Raw genomic sequence first — 11,321 nt, 5'->3', positions numbered from 1 at the left:
GGGGCTACTCTTCGTTGTGGTGCACAGGCTTCACATTGCGGTGGCTTCTCTTGTTGCGGAGCACGGGATCTAGGCGCCAGGGCTTCAGTAGTTGTGGCTCGTGGGCTCTAGAGCGCAGGCTCAGTAGTTGTGGTGCACGAGCTTAGTTGCTCCGCGGCATGTGGGATCTTCCTGGACCAGGGCTTGTACCCATGTCCCCTGCACTGGCAGGCGGATTCTTAACCACTGCGCCACCAGGGAAGCCCCTTCTTTATTTTTAAAGTTACTTGAGTATTCAGTAATACTGTAGAGTCTTATAGCTGGGGAGCTGGCTGTCTCTTCTTCACCTATTATCACTTAAAGCTTTTTTTTTTATTGTGAAAGTAATACGTGGCTGCTATGAAACCTTCAGATAGTTCACAAGTGTGTGAAATGAAAAGTATAATTTTCTGCTCCCATGTTTTCAACTTCCACAACCTTCCCCCACAACTCAGAGGGAGAGCATTGCCTAGGAGATTAGAGGGTGTTCTTTCAGTTTTCCCTACACAAACAGACTCACCTATGTAAGATGCACACATCTGATCTTAAATTTTTTTAAAAATCAGTCTATACATGGCATTCTGTAAGTTGCTTCTTCTCTGAAAATAATTCATGGACTTAAATTTGGTTCATTGATTTCAATGTATGCTGGGTGTTCTTTAGGAAGGAGTACTGCAATTTCCTTAGTTAACTTTGTGTCCATGGACACTGGTTGCTTCCGACGTGTTGCTTTTGTGTGCTTGTGTTCTAGTTTGGGTTGAAGAGACTCCGACAAGTGGCACGGCTGTGTCCATGTGCACGCCTATCACCATCTGACAGGTATGACAGGTAGGGCCAAATGCCTTTCTTCACTGCTTCTCTAGTCACTCTCCCAGCGTGCTCCTCATCCATGCCTCACTAATCCTGATACTTTCAGTCTTTAAAAATGTTGCAAACACCCCAGTCACAACATCCAGTACCCAAACCTTGGTTTCTAAATACAGTCTCCACTAAAAGGAGCCAGGGACCAAGGCTCCTCGGAGAAATGACTGATTCCAGGGCTGGGACAGGGAACTTAAAAATGGGCTTAGGATAGCTTGCTGTGACAGAAAGTAAGGAAGTAGTCAAACTATGATGGGGACGTGTCAAAGGGACACAGGAGACAACTTGAAGGGGCTCCCACTGACCCAATCAGGACATTTTGAGCATTAAAGTAAGTATCAATAATTACAGTAATGAATTATAACCACTAGAATTAAAACTCCATGCATCTATAACGGGATTAAATAAGTAAATAGAAAAGCAAAAGCTAGTCCTTGTAGTAGAACGTCAGCTAATAAATGCAGATGGAATTTAGAAAAATTATCATTTGGCAACAATTGTAATAATAATTGATTCAGACAGGGGTCATCAGCAGATGCTAAATTTGTGGGTGAACATTTGAGCAGCAAGAATGGAATCACTATACTTGTTTATTACAAAAGGAAAAGTAGTAACTTAGGACCTTCCCAAGGCAGACCGGGGTCTGGGGAGATAAAGTCATGGCAGCCCTTGCGCAGCGGGGTGTGGCTGTGGGAGTGGGACGGTCAGGGCTCCAGCCGCACATCCTCTTCGTGGATGATCCTGAAAGCTTCTCAGGGGGAGCCCAGCAGCCCCCACTGATGGCCACCCCTCTCCTCTCTCTCACTCCCGCCTCCTGCCTCGCCTTCCAAACCAACTACCCACCCCACGTCCTTGTCTCAGGCCCGGCTTTGGGGGACTGAGGCAACATGCTTGGTGGGCTCCAGGGGCCCCAGAGAGGCCATGCGTCTTGGGAGACCAGTCAGTCAGGAGCGATTGCTGTGGTCTAGTTGAGGGCCAGTAATGGGTGGGACCCCTGGCTAGGGTGGGAGGGTTTGCTGATGGAGGGTGGGGGACAACAGCAGAGTCACGGTGGCTTTGCCCCCAGGCTTTTGAATGGAGCACTGGGAAGGACGAGGTTGCCACCTGCTGCCCTGGAGGAGAGGCCTGGGCCGAGCGGCGTGAGTGCCAGGGATGGAGCAGGAGTTGCTACAAGTCACCCTGGAGGTGCCTTTCAGAGGGTCAGAGCGATCTTTGTGGGTGGCATCAGTGCACAGATGCATGAAGCCACGGCCTGGATGAGCTCACTGAGGAGGGAGTAGGGAGAGAGAAGACGACCAAGAACGGAGGCTCCCGGGACATTCCAGAGTCCACACGTCAGGATGAGAGGGTGGAGCTGGCCAGGGGACCAGCGGGGGTGGGTGGCAGGTGAGGTGAGACTCCAGGGCCATCTGTGTGGGCCGGGATTCTGCTATGACCACCCGCTGCTGCTCCGTGGGTCCCGGCCAGGGAGGAAAGCACTTCCAGGAGGGAGTGACTCACCGCATCAAGGGCAGCCAGCAACGTGGAGGTCGCAACGGGACTGGATATGAGCACATCCCTCAGACGTCCTGAGATCCAGAGAGGGGTGGCCAGCTCCCTCATGGGCCGTTGCATCTCTGACATGTCATTAGCACTCAGGGCAGGAGGACAACTGACCTTTTTTTCTTTATGTTTTTTAAATTTCTCAATTCTCCACTTTGAATAGATGTTATTTTTTTGTAAGGAAAAAAAACATGAATTTTACTTTATTTAAATGTAAGTTAGGTTCCAGAGATGTTCTGGATCCCATAGGCATGGTGGTGGGCTGGTGAGAGCCTCACGGCTCCTGCATGGGTCTGGGGACTTCACACCCAGGTGAAGGCAGGTCACCTGGGCTTTGGTTCAGTGGGGCTGGACTTCTGGGTGATCCTGAGAAGCGTCCCCTGCAGAGAACCAGACCCCCGTTTCAGACCGACTGTGCGGCCTTGGGGAGTCCCTTGGCCCCTCTCTGGCTGTTCCTGCTTCTGTCCACGAGGGCGGAAGAGTGGCCTCTGCACACCAGGCTGGCACGAGGCAGAGGTGTGTCGTCGCTTGTCATTCTGTTCACCTGCCGTGACCTTCCTAAGAGGGCAGGCGTGGAGGTCATCGTCTCCCAGCTCCAAGGCCGGCTCAGAAGGACCGTTTGGCAGCCATCACGAGTATTGATGGTTAACATGGATTTATTCAGCATTCACCTGTCACACAGTCACTGAGCGCCCACCGTGTGCCGTCCACCGTTCTGGTTGCTGGGTATGTAGGAGTTAACAGGAGATGTGGTCAGAGTGAGATCAGGGACAGTGGGATGGCCGTGACCGTGGACATGACAGGCAGAGGCAGGCCTGGGGCCCAGAGCTGAGTTGGTGCGGCAGTCCCATCTGTTGAGAACTGGGAGTGGCCAGGCCCGAGAGCCCCCTTGCAGAAGCATCGCCACACCGGGTGAGGAGTCTGAGGACTGGAGAGGGAAGGGCTGCCCAGGCCCGTGAGTGGTGCCCTTCTCCCAGGGCCTAGGCCCACTCTCTGTTCCCTGCCCCTCCTTCACCAAACTCTCCACTCTCCCTCACCCGAACTGCCTATTCCAAGCCCCTGGCCCCATCAACGCCTGGCACCCCCCAGGAAAGGTGACCTTGGTGTGTACCACAGGGACAGGTCACAGGCAATAGCTCCTCCACAGGACAGGCCACACCGAGTCATTTACAAACACAGTTTTAAAGGTCAGTGCAAGTCATAGGACATCACCAAACCCGTCAAACACCAATGTGGTAAAGCAGAAAACCAAAACCAAAAGCCCGCTGACGTGGTAACCGTGAGTAGCTTTCTCTGGACACTGGGACCTGGGTGATTTCTATGGTGATGCTTCTTTGGGGCCTTGGACCCCTGGAAAAGTGGGAGTCAGCCCTGCAGTTCTTCTCACAGCATCTCCATCAACTGCCTTTTCAGGCCAAGTCTCTAGGCTGAGAACCCTCTTATCGCTTTGCTGTTTTGTTAGTTTTGCCTGTCTTTTCCAAACTGTGCACACAGAGTGAGTTACTTTTAGAACTGAAAAGCCAATACTTTCATTAAAATGCAAAGGAAAGTTTACAGTTTACTTTTAAAAACAATAGAAGCAGCTCTGGCTAAGCCTGGCTTTGGTAAAGTGTGTGCCCGAGGGTCCTTCTGGCCAGCGCCTGACCCGCTGCTGGAGCCTCTGGGTATTTGGCAGGACAAATAGGTGAGTGGCTGCCGATTAATTTATCACAGGGTCTCTTGGTTTGGGCTTGTAATCTTCTTGGCCTCTGGGTCTCCTCCTGTTCCTGGCCCCTCCCATTTTTCTTCTTCCAAAATGACCAAAAGAAATACAACCTCCCATTTCAGTGGGGAAAAAAATTCATCTAAGTAACCTTTTAATAAAAACAGAGGCTCTCGCTTGATCACAAAATCAATTAGTCGGTGGAGAATTTTATTAGTCAATCATGTAAGTAATTAAAAATATTGATTGATGGGAGCGCCTGTGGCTGAGAGCTGCTGCTTCACCCCAGCAATATGGGGCAGCGGCTGGCACAGGGGCACCGGGAAGTGATCTAGAGTGGGGGCTTTTACATCATTTTCTAGTGCGCCTCTTCCAAGGTCAACTCGGGACACATTAGACAAGGGACTCAGCTGATCTTGGAGCCTCCATTTTCTCACATGAAAAATAACAGGGCTGACCGCATGGGATTCTCTTGTGGATTAAATGAGACAGAGTTTGAATGGTGAGTGGCCCGGCCTCTGGCTCATGACAGGTGGGGTTGTATTCCTGAGGATCAAGGAATTCTGGGCTCCAAGTCTAGCCTGGCCCTGGGGCCGTGGGCTAAGAGGGACAGAACGGTCACTGGGGCCCTGTCTCCTGAGTCAGGCTGCACCAGGCAAGGGCTCTCCCAGGTTCATCTGACCAGAGGTGGACCGGGTGATGTGGGCACTCAGCCTCCCGTGCTCAGCACCCACCTCGAGTTCAAGGGGAGAGGAAACAGACTCCCTCTTGGCGGAAAGTGGCAAGGTTCTGAGAGAGCGCGTGGAACTAGAAATACTTTTGTGGCTGTTTTTGGAAAATTTCACCTGCTGCACAGGACCGTCTCTTCCAGAGGCCCAAGGAAGGTGTCCTCCGTCATGAGAAGCGCCCGCCTTGGCACCCGCTTCAGAGGCATCATGAGAGGGGAATGAACCTCCACTGACTGAGTGCCCTGCCCTGTGCCTGGCACCAAGCAAATTATCCTACTGTCTCCTCTTCACAGCACGTGCGGTGGAAATTACTTCCCCACTCCACAGATGAGGAATGGGGATCTGGGAGGCTCCGTGACTTACTGGTCCAAGGTCCCCCTGCCGGCACGCAGGAGTAGAGCTGGGGTTCTAGCCCGGCCCACAGGGCTCTAGAGTCTGCACCCCTCTCCCCGTGCCTCCGGCCCAGAGGCCTTGCCTTGGCCGGGGGGCTGACCATTGGCTTTGGTCCTGGCTCCTTGCCCACCTGCTCAGCCTTGGCAGCCTTGCCTGTGGTGGGCTCAATCTCCCGGATCAGTGACAGGAGGTGTGAGTGTCTGCAATGAGGCCACAGGGCCAGGTGGCCCACCTTCACTGCCCTGAAAACGACCTCCTGGCCCTCTGAGCAGCTCCAGCGTGCCCACCAGCGGCCGGCCTCACACTCCTGAGCCACTGCCGACTTGCTGGCTCTCCCTGCACGTGGCTCTTGCCTGGACACAATGCACAGGGGTCATGTGAACCCACATGGGCCCAGCACCCTGACAACCTTCCTTGACTGTGGTGACAGCCTGGGCCCAGTCCGTCCCCGCCCTGTGAGTGGCTGCAGCTGGACCTGCCCCTCAAGGAGTGTGGGCACCTAGGGCCCGCTGTGTGCGGCAGGGTCTTGGGGATCGCCCGGCCCCTAACTGATCCAGCGCCCTGGACGCTGTGCGCGCTGAGGCTCTAGCGGCTCCCCCAGCACCCCAACCAGGCGAAGGCCCCAGTATGTTCAGGTTCTGGTGTTAAGTTTCCTCCCCCATTCTGGGCCTCCCTGTCTCCCTGTCCAGTGGATGCAGTGAGGCCCAGCTCACCTTGGGAGGTCCCTCAGGATCAGACCCCCGGGGGCCTTCCCTAACACAGAGGTGGATGGAGGGAAGATGGGGCTCCAGGAAGTGGACCCCTGTAGGGGGAGGGGAGGAAGGGAGAGACCCTGAGCCTGAGTCGTCTGCTGTCAGCCCCTCCCCCATCCCCTTGCCCGCAGGGCACAGGCCAGCCCTGCCTGAGGGTCCTCAGGAGGGAGCCCCGTCAGTTCCTCAGGGCCACCTGAGACAGTCGCCCCACACCAGGCCCAGGGTCCACCCGCCCCTTCCTCCCCAGGAACCCTGTCAGCCTTACCTCTCTGGGCCCTAAATGCTTGCCCCACCAGGAAGGATTCCGAGCTTCCTTCCTGGCACACAATTTTTCAAAGCCACCTCAAAAAGCGGGCCACTCATCCTCTGTAAAACCTGGCTATTTGTTTAGACTAGCTGACATTTCCATGGTCTTTTATTACAGAAAATATCCTGGGGAGAAGGCAGGATGTTTGCACAGAGCTTACACCCTCCGCCTCTGGTCCCCAGCGCCCCGGAGTGGCTGGGCCTGCACACCTTGAGTGGGCGGCCTCTCCCCCGCCCTTCTTTCCTGACAAGGAGGGGTGGTAGGCAGCCCCCGCGCCCCCCGGGCACAGGGCCCTCCAGGTCTCTGCCTGGCCCTGTGCTGTGCTCTGAGGGGCAGGACAGACAGGCCATGTAAGAGCATGGCCTCCTCCTCCGTGGGGCAGTGGTTCCGTGACTGCCATCCAGCTCCGTCAGCTGTGCCCTGCCATAGCCTGTCTTGGGCTTCGGCGTGCTGTACCCTTTCCTCTCCTTTGCATCTTTGTTGTCAGCGTCTGCCAGAGGCCCTGGTAGCCAAAGGGGTGGGTTGGCTGCTGGTGAACTCCATTTTGAGCTAACAGTCCTAATTATTCTCCAGGATCCATCTCAAGGACTATCTCCTTCCCGAGGCATCCCCAGCCTGGCGCACCTGTGGCCTGAGGAATAGTCTTCTCCCTCAGCCCTCACCCAGGCACTTCGCACGTGACTGCACTCGGGTCTTGCATCCTCCCCAGCACTAGGCCACGGTGTCAGTCACACTGACTGAGGTGTGGGTCCCAGCCCTGCCCCTGACTGGCTGTGCCCTCTCGCGCAGTTGCCGTGTGGAAAGCCCTAGGGTGCTTACCGTACATACATGCTTGACCCTCCCCAGGGCAGCATCCTAGGGGTCCCCGTCTTCCCCGCTATGCCTGGAATGCAGTCTAGGTACGAGGTCCTGGAACCCGAGCTGGTAAGCAGTGGGAACATCGGCACTTTCCGAGGCTGTGTTCCTACCTTCGTGTCCTGGAGAGGAGGAAAGAAGGGCTGGCTCAGCACCGTCATCCAGCAACGCCCGGCAGGGAGGGCCAAAGCCCAGGGCTGCTTTGGCCTTAATTAAATCACCCACTGGCCCAACTCATCGAGATAAATTGCTTTCACTCCTGTGGACCCATTTCTGGAAGTATCCTTCCACGTCTGTGTAAACATCCCCACGCCCTCCACTCCAGCTCCCACCTGCAAATCACGGGAGGCGTTTCTATTTTAATTGAGATCAGCTGCTGACAATTAGGGATCCTCTGTCTCAGTCACCAGGAAAGGGCTACACATTTGCGGATTAGGAGACTGAGCTGGGCCTGGGGTGGCCCAGGGCGCCATGCAGCCTGAGTAGGTGGGATGGGGTGGGAATGCCTCCCTGCTGCAGCCCAGAGCCCACCTGCCCGAGGTGGGGATGAGCCCACCTGCCAGGAAGCTCCCCTGTGGACAAAGTTTTAGTCTTGTCAGCATATGGGGGTGGGGGGCGGAGTCCCAGGTGCTGAGAGCCTGCCTGAGGGGTCAGGCCTGGGCAACTTTGGCATCCTCACAGGAGGGGGGCAGGTGAAGAAAGGGAGGGGACAGCACCACCACCTCTGTCCGAGAGCAGAGCAGAAGCCTCTCCCTGGCCTCCCTGCTCCCCTCTGGGCGCCCCCAGCACCTCCCCCGCTCACACACACATTAGCCAGAGCGAGCTTTCCAAAATGACAGTCCGAGCCTGACCCACCTTCATGCACGTCTCTTAGTAGCTTCCTGTCGCCGGTAGAATAAATTCCGCATTCCTTCCAATGGCCCCCAGGGCCCTTCGTGGCCTCCTGGCCCCTCTCCTTCTTCAGCCACTTCCTTCCCTGGGACTACACTGCCGCCCGTCCTTCTGGCCTCCGGCCCCTGTACTTTTCTTTCTGTCGGGTCCCCTTTCTCCTCACCTGTCTGGCTTTATCGCTCTCTTCAGCTTGAGCTCAGTTGTGGCTTCTCCAGAGGGGCCCTCCCTGAGCACGCCCGGCCATTCTGTGTGAATCACGCCTCCCAGCAATCTCTGTCCCCTTCACCTGTCTGCCCCCTCCTCTACACCTGCTCCTCAGAGTCGGCCGGTATCTTCCTTACTGACTTGTTCGCCTTCTCTCTGCTGAGAGAGGTAGGGGCTCACCTGTCCGGCCCCGGGCACTGAGTGGCCACCGCTTCAGGCATGTCAGTTTCGCCCCCCTCCACAGGCTGTCAGCTCATTGAAGGCAGAGGCCGAGTTTCCCGTTGTCATAGACAACGTTCCTTGAGCCTCCAAGCCGGGCACCGTGAGGCCCTTACCTGCGTGGGCTCCGTTCACTGAAGGTCATGGTGCTGATCTTCTCCCCATTGTACAGATGAGGAAACTCTGCCTTGAAGCCCCCGTGCCCTGGAGGGGCACTCCCGAGTGGAGAAGCAACAGGGCCCATGCTGGCTGGAAGGCCTGTGCGGCTATGGCTCTGCGGACCCTCGGCCGAGGCCCTGCCCCCGACGAGACGCACAGGGCCTGGTGCCTGGCGGCGCTCCAGCTGTGGCGGACATCTGCAGCAGCTGGGCCTGACCCGCCGCTCTGCCACATGTGTTCTGTCTCAAACCCTCCACTGGGGACGTCCCTCACACTGCGATTTCCTGTGATGTAATTTGCTCCCCGGAGCCTGGGGAATGGCCGCCTGCGGGTGGGCGGAGGGTGGGCTCCCCTGCAGGTGTGCGTGTGCACGCGCGTGTGCACGTGCGTGTGTGGAGCTGCTCCTCGGGGACTGAGGGGTCTGGGGCGGAGAGGCAGCACAGTTTGGACTTCTTGTTAAAGAGAACGTGTCACAGGCCGTCTAAGCATTTTGGAAACTCAGAGGCCCTGCTTCCTGGTGCCCGACTCTGACAAGTGGCTCAGCCTCTCAAGGTTCTCAGAATATTCCTCCATAAAACAGGGTAACAACTCTACCTCGTTCTCAGGCTCGCTGTGAGGATGAAAATGCATGACAAGTGCTGAGGGCCACACCCGCCCGGAGAAGGTGCTGGGAAATGTCACTGAGCGGACTGGGGTGGGGCAGGAGGGAGACCTCGGGGTTCAGCCCACTTAGTGGAGGGACCTCAGGGAAGCCGGTAACCTCAGAGGTGACCTCTTCCCCAACTACTCAGGAAGCAGCTGTGAAGGTCCATGAGGAGGCGGGCCCAAGAAGCCCAGCCCGGTGCCAGGAGTTACAGAGACAGTTACTCTCATGGCTGAAATCTGAGCTCTGTTCAGGCCTCAGCTGCTGGGTGTGGGCATATCTGGGGGAACTGCCTTTTTCCCTGGGACCTCCTGAGATTTTCCAGCCTGGGAAGATGGAGAGCACCAGCCCTCAGGGATGCTGAGGGGATCCCTGGGAGCTGGAGAGGAGCAGGAAGCTTCAGAACCTGCCCTCCGCTGCAGGGGGAGTGTGCACCACCCCCTCCATCCAGGCCAAGGGGTTTTCTGGGGCTGCCGGGGCAGGGTCGGGGGGTAGCTGAGATCACACCCCGAGCCCTTGGTCTCCGCAGGGCAGGCCTCGGGAGGCCGTAGGCAGGTCTGCAGGGCGCGTCCCCTGGAGGCTCAGGGTCCATGTCGCTCTCCAAGGTGCTCTTCTTCTCCTTCAGCAGCCGGACTTGGCATGTGGGAAGGATGAAAAGCAAGAGCAGTCAATCCCAATCTTCTATATATAAAATAGATAATAGGGACCTGCTGTATAGCACAGGGAATTCTACTCAATACTCTGTAATGGCCTATACGGGAAAAGAATCTAAAAAAAGAGTGGATATATGTATATGTATAACTGATTCACTTTGCTGTACACCTGAAACTAACAAAACATTGTAAATCAACTCTACTCCAATTAAAAAAAAAAAAAAAAAAAGGAGCAGTAGCGGGAAAAGGCTCTCTAGCCACCCAGGGTTGGGGGAGGTCCCTGCACCTCCCAGACCTCCGCTGTTTCATGGGAGTATGGCCTGCCTTGCCTGCTCCCAGGGCCACCGGAGGTCCAAGTGACAGTGTTGTGTGAAAGGATGGAGGTAATAAAAACAAGCCAGCACAGGTTATGATTTTGCCCTCCATGTCCTTGTTCTGCTGACTCCGCTGGCTCTGGGCTGAGCTGAATGCCTCCTGTGTAATGAGACGATGGACAGTTTATTCCTTTGTGCGCAGCCGACCAGAAACCCAGCTTAGGGCGCCACAGTCTGTGCCTGGAGGGCAGTCCCCGAGCCTCTGCGTGTGGGTCTGTGGATGAGCCTCGCCCTCTCTACCTCGGTTTCTCCTCCTCGGTTTCTCTAGAGCCTGTGCTCTAGAGCCTGCGAGCCACAACTACTGAGCCCGCACGCCTAGAGCCCGTGCTCCGCAACAAAAAGAAGTGACTGCAATGAGAAGCCCATGCACCGCAGTGATTTGGGGCACTGGAATGGGGTTGCCTCAGAGCTTTCTTCCTTTCTGAATTGGGCTGTGTTTTTCCTCTGTTCCCTGGGGTCTTTCCAAGTTGGCTTTCCCTGAGGCATGGCATGGACTGTTCTAGCTCTGCAGGTGTACATGCCATCTCAGGGAACGGGAGCTGGAGAACACTGAACCCCTGAACCCCATGTTTCCCATGGCCTGGGCACATCTCCCAGAGCATGAGACAGCCCAGCTGCCAAACTGAGGCTACCTGGCTATGCCCTCTGCTTGGTGGGACTCCTTGAAGGCAGGCCTGGACCATAGGCCAGGCACCAGCCTCTGAGCCCCTCCTTCCCCAGCACCGCAGGGCACTGGGCAGAAGCCTTGTGCTTCCCACCATAGCTCTGAGGCCCAGAGGTTCTGCACAGAGGGACTGTCGTCACACAGGCAGGGTGCAGACACTGGAGAGGTCACCCCAGCTCCCTCTGAGGTGGGGATCAGCACCCCATCATGCCACATACAGCCTCCACCCGGTGGCCAGCCATGACCCTGGTCCCTCCCACTGCAATCCTGGGGCACCCCATTCTCTCAGCCTCGCGTGTGTCCTGGCTTTAGGCATTGTCTGCACTGTGCCTTCTGTGTCCCCACGTGTGCCTCTC

The sequence above is a fragment of the Balaenoptera acutorostrata genome, chromosome 16, assembly GCF_949987535.1.
Source record: "Balaenoptera acutorostrata chromosome 16, mBalAcu1.1, whole genome shotgun sequence".
In the NCBI taxonomy this organism is placed as follows: domain Eukaryota; kingdom Metazoa; phylum Chordata; class Mammalia; order Artiodactyla; family Balaenopteridae; genus Balaenoptera; species Balaenoptera acutorostrata.
This window is presented reverse-complemented; position numbering follows the sequence as displayed.